This window comes from Ranitomeya variabilis, chromosome 4, assembly GCF_051348905.1.
Source record: "Ranitomeya variabilis isolate aRanVar5 chromosome 4, aRanVar5.hap1, whole genome shotgun sequence".
Lineage (NCBI taxonomy): Eukaryota > Metazoa > Chordata > Amphibia > Anura > Dendrobatidae > Ranitomeya > Ranitomeya variabilis.
The window spans coordinates 315677597-315692103 of NC_135235.1; the positions used below are offsets into that span (position 1 = coordinate 315677597).

Below are 14507 nucleotides of genomic sequence, written 5' to 3' on the forward strand. Positions count from 1 at the left end.
TTAAAGTCTGAAATGCACATGCGATACTGACATCTAAGTTTCAGCACATTTTGGGACAAATGTTTTCACATTGAAAGTTAACAATCATTAAAATATTTTCTCTAAATTGTTGTCTCCTTTTTTGCTCCAATTATTTGCATTTAATAACAAATAAAACTTGATGTAACATTATATATGCACATTGTCTTTTATGTGCAACCATCACCTGTCTCACAAACACAGGGTTTGAATGAACCTGATGAATGGAGTCAAATTGAAAATGTAAAAAAATCTCTGTCAAAATTGCTGTTTTTTGCTACTCATTCACAAAGAGTTAATTAAAGTTATTAAATATGTACAACAAAATAGCAGGAGTTTCAAATAGAAATCATGCTGCAAAAACCAGTCAAAGCAAAAATAAAAATATCTACTTTCAGGGGTTTTGCTTGACATTTGCCAAGTGTCTAGCACTCCTAAAGTTGTTTGTGTTTGGCCGAAATAGCTCAGACGGGAGAGCGTTAGACTGAAGATCTAAAGGTCCCTGGTTAGGTCCCGGGTTTCGACAACATCATTTTTCTTGATTCTTTACATTTTAAGGAGAAAATAAACAAAGCACGTGGACTGATTATTTAAAGAAAATGTAAAAGGCCTAAAAATCTTAACTATCTACAGAAAATAAAATGTTAAAAAGATGAGAAATGGGAACTTTTCCATTTGAGCAAATTATTATTTTTTTGTAATTTTTCCTCTGTTTTGTTTATTTCCATTTCACTTAGCTGTAAGAGGATTTAAAGGGAACCTGATAGCTGATAAAGAAAGCATGTATCAGACACTAGCTGAATGATTTCAACCATGTATGTTTGACTATGAAATGCTGTGGTGTATATGAATTCATTGTGAGAAGTAATTTCTAAAATGGGGTCACTTTGGGGGGGTTTCTGCTGTTTTGGTACTTTTGGTACTCTGCAAATTTTACCTACAAACTTTTCTTGCAAAATCTGCATTCCAAAATCCAAATAGCGCTCTTATTTTCAAAGCCCTGCTGTGTGGCCAAACAGTAGATTCTGAAGAAATATGGTGCATCACCGCATTTTGTGAGAAATCTAACATTTCTAACATCCTAACAAAATAAAAGGAGGTTTGAAAGTGAATGCTGACCAAAAGTACACATATGAAAAATGCTATTTATTTACATTTTTGTGTGGTGCGACAAGTTGGTTTAAGGATATAAGCAGTCAAAGAATAAAAATGACTAATATTTCAAAATTTTAAACAAAATTTAGATATTTTCACAGAAAAAAACAAAAAATATATTGACCTAAATTTACAGTTAATGTAAAGTACAATGTGTCACAAAAAACACTTTCAGAATTACGGGGATATGTAGAAGCATTCCAGAGTTATTACTGCATACAGTGATAAAAGTCATATTTTTTTAAAATGGGGCTTGGCCATTTAGCTCAAAATAGGCTTGATAACTAATAGTTTAAACAAATGTATTGAAATAAAAACTGTAATATTAAATATTTTAAAATAATTTTCAATGACAATTACTGGTCATATTTCTTCTGACTAACTTGGAAAGAGTTAAGGCACAGAAACCACAAGAAGTCAGGATGGCCGAGCGGTCTAAGGCGCTGCGCTCAGGTCGCAGTCTCTCTTGGAGGCGTGGGTTCAAATCCCACTTCTGACATCACCTTTTCATGAAACTATACAGATTCTCAGTCAATTATTGATTAGATGGGGATCAAACCAAACTTAGCAATGGGCCTTAAAAAATCCGATCCCAAAGTTACCACTACCTGGGAGTCTTTGGGGTGAATCTGAAATTGTCGTCTATAAACGGAACTCTAGGACCGTGAAATAGTTTTTATGTGCATATGTTAGCTGTCTTGGCACTATAAAAATACTGCCGGCGGTCAATGGGGCGTGACTATTTCAACTCTTTGTGTTCTCTTTCCCTATTAGGGCTGAGACTCCACATCCTATGGGGCTGTTCTGGGAGATTTCTATAAACTGAATTGCCGGTAAGTCTAATTTCATATTTGATTACCTCATTCATCAATAGACCATAAAAATACTTAATAAACAAAAGCTTAAAAAGTAGGTAATCATAGTTTTAAAGTCTGAAATGCACATGCGATACTGACATCTAAGTTTCAGCACATTTTGGGACAAATGTTTTCACACTGAAAGTTAACAATCATTAAAATATTTTCTCTAAATTGTTGTCTCCTTTTTTGCTCCAATTATTTGCATTTAATAACAAATAAAACTTGATGTAACATTATATATGCACATTGTCTTTTATGTGCAACCATCCCCTGTCTCACAAACACAGGGTTTGAATGAACCTGATGAATGGAGTCAAATTGAAAATGTAAAAAAATCTCTGTCAAAATTGCTGTTTTTTTCTACTCATTCACAAAGAGTTAATTAAAGTTATTAAATATGTACAACAAAATAGCAGGAGTTTCAAATAGAAATCATGCTGCAAAAACCAGTCAAAGCAAAAATAAAAATATCTACTTTCAGGGGTTTTGCTTGACATTTGCCAATTGTCTAGCACTCCTAAAGTTGTTTGTGTTTGGCCGAAATAGCTCAGACGGGAGAGCGTTAGACTGAAGATCTAAAGGTCCCTGGTTAGGTCCCGGGTTTCGACAACATCATTTTTCTTGATTCTTTACATTTTAAGGAGAAAATAAACAAAGCACGTGGACTGATTATTTAAAGAAAATGTAAAAGGCCTAAAAATCTTAACTATCTACAGAAAATAAAATGTTAAAAAGATGAGAAATGGGAACTTTTCCATTTGAGCAAATTATTATTTTTTTGTAATTTTTCCTCTGTTTTGTTTATTTCCATTTCACTTAGCTGTAAGAGGATTTAAAGGGAACCTGATAGCTGATAAAGAAAGCATGTATCAGACACTAGCTGAATGATTTCAACCATGTATGTTTGACTATGAAATGCTGTGGTGTATATGAATTCATTGTGAGAAGTAATTTCTAAAATTGGGTCACTTTGGGGGGGTTTCTGCTGTTTTGGTACTTTTGGTACTCTGCAAATTTTACCTGCAAACTATTCTTGCAAAATCTGCATTCCAAAATCCAAATAGCGCTCTTATTTTCAAAGCCCTGCTGTGTGGCCAAGCAGTAGATTCTGAAGAAATATGGTGCATCATCGCATTTTGTGAGAAATCTAACATTTCTAACATCCTAACAAAATAAAAGGAGGTTTGAAAGTGAATGCTGACCAAAAGTACACATATGAAAAATGCTATTTATTTACATTTTTGTGTGGTGCGACAAGTTGGTTTAAGGATATAAGCAGTCAAAGAATAAAAATGACTAATATTTCAAAATTTTAAACAAAATTTAGATATTTTCACAGAAAAAAACAAAAAATATATTGACCTAAATTTACAGTTAATGTAAAGTACAATGTGTCACAAAAAACACTTTCAGAATTACGGGGATATGTAGAAGCATTCCAGAGTTATTACTGCATACAGTGATAAAAGTCATATTTTTTTAAAATGGGGCTTGGCCATTTAGCTCAAAATAGGCTTGATAACTAATAGTTTAAACAAATGTATTGAAATAAAAACTGTAATATTAAATATTTTAAAATAATTTTCAATGACAATTACTGGTCATATTTCTGCTGACTAACTTGGAAAGAGTTAAGGCACAGAATCCACAAGAAGTCAGGATGGCCGAGCGGTCTAAGGCGCTGCGTTCAGGTCGCAGTCTCTCTTGGAGGCGTGGGTTCAAATCCCACTTCTGACATCACCTTTTCATGAAACTATACTGATTCTCAGTCAATTATTGATTAGATGGGGATCAAACCAAACTTAGCAATGGGCCTTAAAAAACCTGATCCCAAAGTTACCACTACCTGGGAGTCCTTGGGGTGAATCTGAAATTGTCGTCTATAAACGGAACTCTAGGACCGTGAAATAGTTTTTATGTGCATATGTTAGCTGTCTTGGCACTATAAAAATACTGCGGGCGGTCAATGGGGCGGGACTATTTCAACTCTTTGTGTTCTCTTTCCCTATTAGGGCGGAGACTCCACATCCTATGGGGCTGTTCTGGGAGATTTCTATAAACTGAATTGCCGGTAAGTCTAATTTCATATTTGATTACCTCATTCATCAATAGACCATAAAAATACTTAATAAACAAAAGCTTAAAAGGTAGGTAATCATAGTTTTAAAGTCTGAAATGCACATGCGATACTGACATCTAAGTTTCAGCACATTTTGGGACAAATGTTTTCACATTGAAAGTTAACAATCATTAAAATATTTTCTCTAAATTGTTGTCTCCTTTTTTGCTCCAATTATTTGCATTTAATAACAAATAAAACTTGATGTAACATTATGCATGCACATTGTCTTTTATGTGCAACCATCACCTGTCTCACAAACACAGGGTTTGAATGAACCTGATGAATGGAGTCAAATTGAAAATGTAAAAAAATCTCTGTCAAAATTGCTCTTTTTTTCTACTCATTCACAAAGAGTTAATGAAAGTTATTACATATGTACAACAAATTAGCACGAGTTTCAAATAGAAATCATGCTGCAAAAACCAGTCAAAGCAAAAATAAAAATATCTACTTTCAGGGGTTTCGCTTGACATTTGCCAAGTGTCTAGCACTCCTAAAGTTGTTTGTGTTTGGCCGAAATAGCTCAGATGGGAGAGCGTTAGACTGAAGATCTAAAGGTCCCTGGTTCGATCCCGGGTTTCGGCAACATCATTTTTCTTGATTCTTTACATTTTAAGGAGAAAATAAACAAAGCACGTGGACTGATTATTTAAAGAAAATGTAAAAGGCCTAAAAATCTTAACTATCTACAGAAAATAAAATGTTAAAAAGATGAGAAATGGGAACTTTTCCATTTGAGCAAATTATTATTTTTTTGTAATTTTTCCTCTGTTTTGTTTATTTCCATTTCACTTAGCTGTAAGAGGATTTAAAGGGAACCTGATAGCTGATAAAGAAAGCATGTATCAGACACTAGCTGAATGATTTCAACCATGTATGTTTGACTATGAAATGCTGTGGTGTATATGAATTCATTGTGAGAAGTAATTTCTAAAATGGGGTCACTTTGGGGGGGTTTCTGCTGTTTTGGTACTTTTGGTACTCTGCAAATTTTACCTGCAAACTATTCTTGCAAAATCTGCATTCCAAAATCCAAATAGCGCTCTTATTTTCAAAGCCCTGCTGTGTGGCCAAACCGTAGATTCTGAAGAAATATGGTGCATCACCGCATTTTGTGAGAAATCTAACATTTCTAACATCCTAACAAAATAAAAGGAGGTTTGAAAGTGAATGCTGACAAAAAGTACACATATGAAAAATGCTATTTATTTACATTTTTGTGTGGTGCAACAAGTTGGTTTAAGGATATAAGCAGTCAAAGAATAAAACTGACTAATATTTCAAAATTTTAAACAAAATTTAGATATTTTCACAGAAAAAAACTAAAAATATATTGACCTAAATTTACAGTTAATGTAAAGTACAATGTGTCACAAAAAACACTTTCAGAATTACAGGGATATGTAGAAGCATTCCAGAGTTATTACTGCATACAGTGATAAAAGTCATATTTTTTTAAAATGGGGCTTGGCCATTTAGCTCAAAATAGGCTTGATAACTAATAGTTTAAACAAATGTATTGAAATAAAAACTGTAATATTAAATATTTTAAAATAATTTTCAATGACAATTACTGGTCATATTTCTGCTGACTAACTTGGAAAGAGTTAAGGCACAGAATCCACAAGAAGTCAGGATGGCCGAGCGGTCTAAGGCGCTGCGTTCAGGTCGCAGTCTCTCTTGGAGGCGTGGGTTCAAATCCCACTTCTGACATCACCTTTTCATGAAACTATACTGATTCTCAGTCAATTATTGATTAGATGGGGATCAAACCAAACTTAGCAATGGGCCTTAAAAAACCTGATCCCAAAGTTACCACTACCTGGGAGTCTTTGGGGTGAATCTGAAATTGTCGTCTATAAACGGAACTCTAGGACCGTGAAATAGTTTTTATGTGCATATGTTAGCTGTCTTGGCACTATAAAAATACTGCGGGCGGTCAATGGGGCGGGACTATTTCAACTCTTTGTGTTCTCTTTCCCTATTAGGGCGGAGACTCCACATCCTATGGGGCTGTTCTGGGAGATTTCTATAAACTGAATTGCCGGTAAGTCTAATTTCATATTTGATTACCTCATTCATCAATAGACCATAAAAATACTTAATAAACAAAAGCTTAAAAGGTAGGTAATCATAGTTTTAAAGTCTGAAATGCACATGCGATACTGACATCTAAGTTTCAGCACATTTTGGGACAAATGTTTTCACATTGAAAGTTAACAATCATTAAAATATTTTCTCTAAATTGTTGTCTCCTTTTTTGCTCCAATTATTTGCATTTAATAACAAATAAAACTTGATGTAACATTATGCATGCACATTGTCTTTTATGTGCAACCATCACCTGTCTCACAAACACAGGGTTTGAATGAACCTGATGAATGGAGTCAAATTGAAAATGTAAAAAAATCTCTGTCAAAATTGCTGTTTTTTTCTACTCATTCACAAAGAGTTAATGAAAGTTATTACATATGTACAACAAAATAGCAGGAGTTTCAAATAGAAATCATGCTGCAAAAACCAGTCAAAGCAAAAATAAAAATATCTACTTTCAGGGGTTTCGCTTGACATTTGCCAAGTGTCTAGCACTCCTAAAGTTGTTTGTGTTTGGCCGAAATAGCTCAGATGGGAGAGCGTTAGACTGAAGATCTAAAGGTCCCTGGTTCGATCCCGGGTTTCGGCAACATCACTTTTCTTGATTCTTTACATTTTAAGGAGAAAATAAACAAAGCACGTGGACTGATTATTTAAAGAAAATGTAAAAGGCCTAAAAATCTTATCTACAGAAAATAAAATGTTAAAAAGATGAGAAATGGGAACTTTTCCATTTGAGCAAATTATTATTTTTTTGTAATTTTTCCTGTTTTGTTTATTTCCATTTCACTTAGCTGTAAGAGGATTTAAAGGGAACCTGATAGCTGATAAAGAAAGCATGTATCAGACACTAGCTGAATGATTTCAACCATGTATGTTTGACTATGAAATGCTGTGGTGTATATGAATTCATTGTGAGAAGTAATTTCTAAAATGGGGTCACTTTGGGGGGGTTTCTGCTGTTTTGGTACTTTTGGTACTCTGCAAATTTTACCTGCAAACTATTCTTGCAAAATCTGCATTCCAAAATCCAAATAGCGCTCTTATTTTCAAAGCCCTGCTGTGTGGCCAAACAGTAGATTCTGAAGAAATATGGTGCATCACCGCATTTTGTGAGAAATCTAACATTTCTAACATCCTAACAAAATAAAAGGAGGTTTGAAAGTGAATGCTGACAAAAAGTACACATATGAAAAATGCTATTTATTTACATTTTTGTGTGGTGCAACAAGTTGGTTTAAGGATATAAGCAGTCAAAGAATAAAACTGACTAATATTTCAAAATTTTAAACAAAATTTAGATATTTTCACAGAAAAAAACTAAAAATATATTGACCTAAATTTACAGTTAATGTAAAGTACAATGTGTCACAAAAAACACTTTCAGAATTACGGGGATATGTAGAAGCATTCCAGAGTTATTACTGCATACAGTGATAAAAGTCATATTTTTTTAAAATGGGGCTTGGCCATTTAGCTCAAAATAGGCTTGATAACTAATAGTTTAAACAAATGTATTGAAATAAAAACTGTAATATTAAATATTTTAAAATAATTTTCAATGGCAATTACTGGTCATATTTCTTCTGACTAACTTGGAAAGAGTTAAGGCACAGAATCTACAAGAAGTCAGGATGGCCGAGTGGTCTAAGGCGCTGCGTTCAGGTCGCAGTCTCTCTTGGAGGCGTGGGTTCAAATCCCACTTCTGACATCATCTTTTCATGAAACTATACAGATTCTCAGTCAAATATTGATTAGATGGGGATCAAACCAAACTTAGCAATGGGCCTTAAAAAATCCGATCCCAAAGTTACCACTACCTGGGAGTCTTTGGGGTGAATCTGAAATTGTCGTCTATAAACGGAACTCTAGGACCGTGAAATAGTTTTTATGTGCATATGTTAGCTGTCTTGGCACTATAAAAATACTGCGGGCGGTCAATGGGGCGGGACTATTTCAACTCTTTGTGTTCTCTTTCCCTATTAGGGCTGAGACTCCACATCCTATGGGGCTGTTCTGGGAGATTTCTATAAACTGAATTGCCGGTAAGTCTAATTTCATATTTGATTACCTCATTCATCAATAGACCATAAAAATACTTAATAAACAAAAGCTTAAAAAGTAGGTAATCATAGTTTTAAAGTCTGAAATGCACATGCGATACTGACATCTAAGTTTCAGCATATTTTGGGACAAATGTTTTCACATTGAAAGTTAACAATCATTAAAATATTTTCTCTAAATTGTTGTCTCCTTTTTTGCTCCAATTATTTGCATTTGAACTCTTTGTGTTCTCTTTCCCTATTAGGGCGGAGACTCCACATCCTATGGGGCTGTTCTGGGAGATTTCTATAAACTGAATTGCCGGTAAGTCTAATTTCATATTTGATTACCTCATTCATCAATAGACCATAAAAATACTTAATAAACAAAAGCTTAAAAAGTAGGTAATCATAGTTTTAAAGTCTGAAATGCACATGCGATACTGACATCTAAGTTTCAGCATTTTTTGGGACAAATGTCCCAAATGTTTCTTCTTCGGTCTAAGAGAGACTGCGACCTGAACGCAGCGCCTTAGACCACTCGGCCATCCTGACTTCTTGTGGATTCTGTGCCTTAACTCTTTCCAAGTTAGTCAGAAGAAATATGACCAGTAATTGCCATTGAAAATTATTTTAAAATATTTAATATTACAGTTTTTATTTCAATACATTTGTTTAAACTATTAGTTATCAAGCCTATTTTGAGCTAAATGGCCAAGCCCCATTTTAAAAAAATATGACTTTTATCACTGTATGCAGTAATAACTCTGGAATGCTTGCATTTAATAACAAATAAAACTTGATGTAACATTATGCATGCACATTGTCTTTTATGTGCAACCATCACCTGTCTCACAAACACAGGGTTTGAATGAACCTGATGAATGGAGTCAAATTGAAAATGTAAAAAAACCTCTGTCAAAATTGCTGTTTTTTTCTACTCATTCACAAAGAATTAATGAAAGTTATTAAATATGTACAACAAAATAGCAGGAGTTTCAAATAGAAATCATGCTGCAAAAACCAGTCAAAGCAAAAATAAAAATATCTACTTTCAGGGGTTTCGCTTGACATTTGCCAAGTGTCTAGCACTCCTAAAGTTGTTTGTGTTTGGCCGAAATAGCTCAGATGGGAGAGCGTTAGACTGAAGATCTAAAGGTCCCTGGTTCGATCCCGGGTTTCGGCAACATCACTTTTCTTGATTCTTTACATTTTAAGGAGAAAATAAACAGAGCACGTGGACTGATTATTTAAAGAAAATGTAAAAGGCCTAAAAATCTTAACTATCTACAGAAAATAAAATGTTAAAAAGATGAGAAATGGGAACTTTTCCATTTGAGCAAATTATTATTTTTTTGTAATTTTTCCTCTGTTTTGTTTATTTCCATTTCACTTAGCTGTAAGAGGATTTAAAGGGAACCTGATAGCTGATAAAGAAAGCATGTATCAGACACTAGCTGAATGATTTCAACCATGTATGTTTGACTATGAAATGCTGTGGTGTATATGAATTCATTGTGAGAAGTAATTTCTAAAATGGGGTCACTTTGGGGGGGTTTCTGCTGTTTTGGTACTTTTGGTACTCTGCAAATTTTACCTGCAAACTATTCTTGCAAAATCTGCATTCCAAAATCCAAATAGCGCTCTTATTTTCAAAGCCCTGCTGTGTGGCCAAACAGTAGATTCTGAAGAAATATGGTGCATCACCGCATTTTGTGAGAAATCTAACATTTCTAACATCCTAACAAAATAAAAGGAGGTTTGAAAGTGAATGCTGACAAAAAGTACACATATGAAAAATGCTATTTATTTACATTTTTGTGTGGTGCAACAAGTTGGTTTAAGGATATAAGCAGTCAAAGAATAAAACTGACTAATATTTCAAAATTTTAAACAAAATTTAGATATTTTCACAGAAAAAAACTAAAAATATATTGACCTAAATTTACAGTTAATGTAAAGTACAATGTGTCACAAAAAACACTTTCAGAATTACGGGGATATGTAGAAGCATTCCAGAGTTATTACTGCATACAGTGATAAAAGTCATATTTTTTTAAAATGGGGCTTGGCCATTTAGCTCAAAATAGGCTTGATAACTAATAGTTTAAACAAATGTATTGAAATAAAAACTGTAATATTAAATATTTTAAAATAATTTTCAATGGCAATTACTGGTCATATTTCTTCTGACTAACTTGGAAAGAGTTAAGGCACAGAATCTACAAGAAGTCAGGATGGCCGAGTGGTCTAAGGCGCTGCGTTCAGGTCGCAGTCTCTCTTGGAGGCGTGGGTTCAAATCCCACTTCTGACATCATCTTTTCATGAAACTATACAGATTCTCAGTCAAATATTGATTAGATGGGGATCAAACCAAACTTAGCAATGGGCCTTAAAAAATCCGATCCCAAAGTTACCACTACCTGGGAGTCTTTGGGGTGAATCTGAAATTGTCGTCTATAAACGGAACTCTAGGACCGTGAAATAGTTTTTATGTGCATATGTTAGCTGTCTTGGCACTATAAAAATACTGCGGGCGGTCAATGGGGCGGGACTATTTCAACTCTTTGTGTTCTCTTTCCCTATTAGGGCGGAGACTCCACATCCTATGGGGCTGTTCTGGGAGATTTCTATAAACTGAATTGCCGGTAAGTCTAATTTCATATTTGATTACCTCATTCATCAATAGACCATAAAAATACTTAATAAACAAAAGCTTAAAAAGTAGGTAATCATAGTTTTAAAGTCTGAAATGCACATGCGATACTGACATCTAAGTTTCAGCATATTTTGGGACAAATGTTTTCACATTGAAAGTTAACAATCATTAAAATATTTTCTCTAAATTGTTGTCTCCTTTTTTGCTCCAATTATTTGCATTTGAACTCTTTGTGTTCTCTTTCCCTATTAGGGCGGAGACTCCACATCCTATGGGGCTGTTCTGGGAGATTTCTATAAACTGAATTGCCGGTAAGTCTAATTTCATATTTGATTACCTCATTCATCAATAGACCATAAAAATACTTAATAAACAAAAGCTTAAAAAGTAGGTAATCATAGTTTTAAAGTCTGAAATGCACATGCGATACTGACATCTAAGTTTCAGCATTTTTTGGGACAAATGTCCCAAATGTTTCTTCTTCGGTCTAAGGTCTAAGAGAGACTGCGACCTGAACGCAGCGCCTTAGACCACTCGGCCATCCTGACTTCTTGTGGATTCTGTGCCTTAACTCTTTCCAAGTTAGTCAGAAGAAATATGACCAGTAATTGCCATTGAAAATTATTTTAAAATATTTAATATTACAGTTTTTATTTCAATACATTTGTTTAAACTATTAGTTATCAAGCCTATTTTGAGCTAAATGGCCAAGCCCCATTTTAAAAAAATATGACTTTTATCACTGTATGCAGTAATAACTCTGGAATGCTTCTACATATCCCTGTAATTCTGAAAGTGTTTTTTGTGACACATTGTACTTTACATTAACTGTAAATTTAGGTCAATATATTTTTAGTTTTTTTCTGTGAAAATATCTAAATTTTCAATGGCAATTACTGGTCATATTTCTTCTGACTAACTTGGAAAGAGTTAAGGCACAGAATCTACAAGAAGTCAGGATGGCCGAGTGGTCTAAGGCGCTGCGTTCAGGTCGCAGTCTCTCTTGGAGGCGTGGGTTCAAATCCCACTTCTGACATCATCTTTTCATGAAACTATACAGATTCTCAGTCAAATATTGATTAGATGGGGATCAAACCAAACTTAGCAATGGGCCTTAAAAAATCCGATCCCAAAGTTACCACTACCTGGGAGTCTTTGGGGTGAATCTGAAATTGTCGTCTATAAACGGAACTCTAGGACCGTGAAATAGTTTTTATGTGCATATGTTAGCTGTCTTGGCACTATAAAAATACTGCGGGCGGTCAATGGGGCGGGACTATTTCAACTCTTTGTGTTCTCTTTCCCTATTAGGGCGGAGACTCCACATCCTATGGGGCTGTTCTGGGAGATTTCTATAAACTGAATTGCCGGTAAGTCTAATTTCATATTTGATTACCTCATTCATCAATAGACCATAAAAATACTTAATAAACAAAAGCTTAAAAGGTAGGTAATCATAGTTTTAAAGTCTGAAATGCACATGCGATACTGACATCTAAGTTTCAGCACATTTTGGGACAAATGTTTTCACATTGAAAGTTAACAATCATTAAAATATTTTCTCTAAATTGTTGTCTCCTTTTTTGCTCCAATTATTTGCATTTAATAACAAATAAAACTTGATGTAACATTATGCATGCACATTGTCTTTTATGTGCAACCATCACCTGTCTCACAAACACAGGGTTTGAATGAACCTGATGAATGGAGTCAAATTGAAAATGTAAAAAAATCTCTGTCAAAATTGCTGTTTTTTTCTACTCATTCACAAAGAGTTAATGAAAGTTATTACATATGTACAACAAATTAGCACGAGTTTCAAATAGAAATCATGCTGCAAAAACCAGTCAAAGCAAAAATAAAAATATCTACTTTCAGGGGTTTCGCTTGACATTTGCCAAGTGTCTAGCACTCCTAAAGTTGTTTGTGTTTGGCCGAAATAGCTCAGATGGGAGAGCGTTAGACTGAAGATCTAAAGGTCCCTGGTTCGATCCCGGGTTTCGGCAACATCACTTTTCTTGATTCTTTACATTTTAAGGAGAAAATAAACAAAGCACGTGGACTGATTATTTAAAGAAAATGTAAAAGGCCTAAAAATCTTAACTATCTACAGAAAATAAAATGTTAAAAAGATGAGAAATGGGAACTTTTCCATTTGAGCAAATTATTATTTTTTTGTAATTTTTCCTCTGTTTTGTTTATTTCCATTTCACTTAGCTGTAAGAGGATTTAAAGGGAACCTGATAGCTGATAAAGAAAGCATGTATCAGACACTAGCTGAATGATTTCAACCATGTATGTTTGACTATGAAATGCTGTGGTGTATATGAATTCATTGTGAGAAGTAATTTCTAAAATGGGGTCACTTTGGGGGGGTTTCTGCTGTTTTGGTACTTTTGGTACTCTGCAAATTTTACCTGCAAACTATTCTTGCAAAATCTGCATTCCAAAATCCAAATAGCGCTCTTATTTTCAAAGCCCTGCTGTGTGGCCAAACAGTAGATTCTGAAGAAATATGGTGCATCACCGCATTTTGTGAGAAATCTAACATTTCTAACATCCTAACAAAATAAAAGGAGGTTTGAAAGTGAATGCTGACAAAAAGTACACATATGAAAAATGCTATTTATTTACATTTTTGTGTGGTGCAACAAGTTGGTTTAAGGATATAAGCAGTCAAAGAATAAAACTGACTAATATTTCAAAATTTTAAACAAAATTTAGATATTTTCACAGAAAAAAACTAAAAATATATTGACCTAAATTTACAGTTAATGTAAAGTACAATGTGTCACAAAAAACACTTTCAGAATTACAGGGATATGTAGAAGCATTCCAGAGTTATTACTGCATACAGTGATAAAAGTCATATTTTTTTAAAATGGGGCTTGGCCATTTAGCTCAAAATAGGCTTGATAACTAATAGTTTAAACAAATGTATTGAAATAAAAACTGTAATATTAAATATTTTAAAATAATTTTCAATGACAATTACTGGTCATATTTCTGCTGACTAACTTGGAAAGAGTTAAGGCACAGAATCCACGAGAAGTCAGGATGGCCGAGAGGTCTAAGGCGCTGCGTTCAGGTCGCAGTCTCTCTTGGAGGCGTGGGTTCAAATCCCACTTCTGACATCACCTTTTCATGAAACTATACTGATTCTCAGTCAATTATTGATTAGATGGGGATCAAACCAAACTTAGCAATGGGCCTTAAAAAACCTGATCCCAAAGTTACCACTACCTGGGAGTCTTTGGGGTGAATCTGAAATTGTCGTCTATAAACGGAACTCTAGGACCGTGAAATAGTTTTTATGTGCATATGTTAGCTGTCTTGGCACTATAAAAATACTGCGGGCGGTCAATGGGGCGGGACTATTTCAACTCTTTGTGTTCTCTTTCCCTATTAGGGCGGAGACTATACATCCTATGGGGCTGTTCTGGGAGATTTCTATAAACTGAATTGCCGGTAAGTCTAATTTCATATTTGATTACCTCATTCATCAATAGACCATAAAAATACTTAATAAACAAAAGCTTAAAAGGTAGGTAATCATA

General features: G+C 34.2%; 11 non-coding genes across 11 annotated transcripts; all 11 read left to right on the top strand.

The window, feature by feature from the left end:
* Positions 1 to 1589: 1589 nt before the first annotated feature.
* Positions 1590 to 1672, top strand: TRNAL-CAG (transfer RNA leucine (anticodon CAG)). Its single transcript has one exon. It is a non-coding gene; the product is annotated as a tRNA-Leu (tRNA).
* A 2015-nt stretch (positions 1673 to 3687) lies between these two features.
* On the top strand, positions 3688 to 3770 carry TRNAL-CAG (transfer RNA leucine (anticodon CAG)). Its single transcript has one exon. It is a non-coding gene; the product is annotated as a tRNA-Leu (tRNA).
* An 897-nt stretch (positions 3771 to 4667) lies between these two features.
* Positions 4668 to 4740, top strand: TRNAF-GAA (transfer RNA phenylalanine (anticodon GAA)). The gene has a single exon. It is a non-coding gene; the product is annotated as a tRNA-Phe (tRNA).
* A 1045-nt stretch (positions 4741 to 5785) lies between these two features.
* Positions 5786 to 5868, top strand: TRNAL-CAG (transfer RNA leucine (anticodon CAG)). Its single transcript has one exon. It is a non-coding gene; the product is annotated as a tRNA-Leu (tRNA).
* An 897-nt stretch (positions 5869 to 6765) lies between these two features.
* On the top strand, positions 6766 to 6838 carry TRNAF-GAA (transfer RNA phenylalanine (anticodon GAA)). Its single transcript has one exon. It is a non-coding gene; the product is annotated as a tRNA-Phe (tRNA).
* A 1039-nt stretch (positions 6839 to 7877) lies between these two features.
* On the top strand, positions 7878 to 7960 carry TRNAL-CAG (transfer RNA leucine (anticodon CAG)). Its single transcript has one exon. It is a non-coding gene; the product is annotated as a tRNA-Leu (tRNA).
* A 1444-nt stretch (positions 7961 to 9404) lies between these two features.
* On the top strand, positions 9405 to 9477 carry TRNAF-GAA (transfer RNA phenylalanine (anticodon GAA)). The gene has a single exon. It is a non-coding gene; the product is annotated as a tRNA-Phe (tRNA).
* A 1045-nt stretch (positions 9478 to 10522) lies between these two features.
* On the top strand, positions 10523 to 10605 carry TRNAL-CAG (transfer RNA leucine (anticodon CAG)). The gene has a single exon. It is a non-coding gene; the product is annotated as a tRNA-Leu (tRNA).
* Positions 10606 to 11903: 1298 nt separating this feature from the next.
* Positions 11904 to 11986, top strand: TRNAL-CAG (transfer RNA leucine (anticodon CAG)). Its single transcript has one exon. It is a non-coding gene; the product is annotated as a tRNA-Leu (tRNA).
* An 897-nt stretch (positions 11987 to 12883) lies between these two features.
* Positions 12884 to 12956, top strand: TRNAF-GAA (transfer RNA phenylalanine (anticodon GAA)). Its single transcript has one exon. It is a non-coding gene; the product is annotated as a tRNA-Phe (tRNA).
* A 1045-nt stretch (positions 12957 to 14001) lies between these two features.
* Positions 14002 to 14084, top strand: TRNAL-CAG (transfer RNA leucine (anticodon CAG)). Its single transcript has one exon. It is a non-coding gene; the product is annotated as a tRNA-Leu (tRNA).
* The last annotated feature ends 423 nt before the right edge of the window (positions 14085 to 14507 follow it).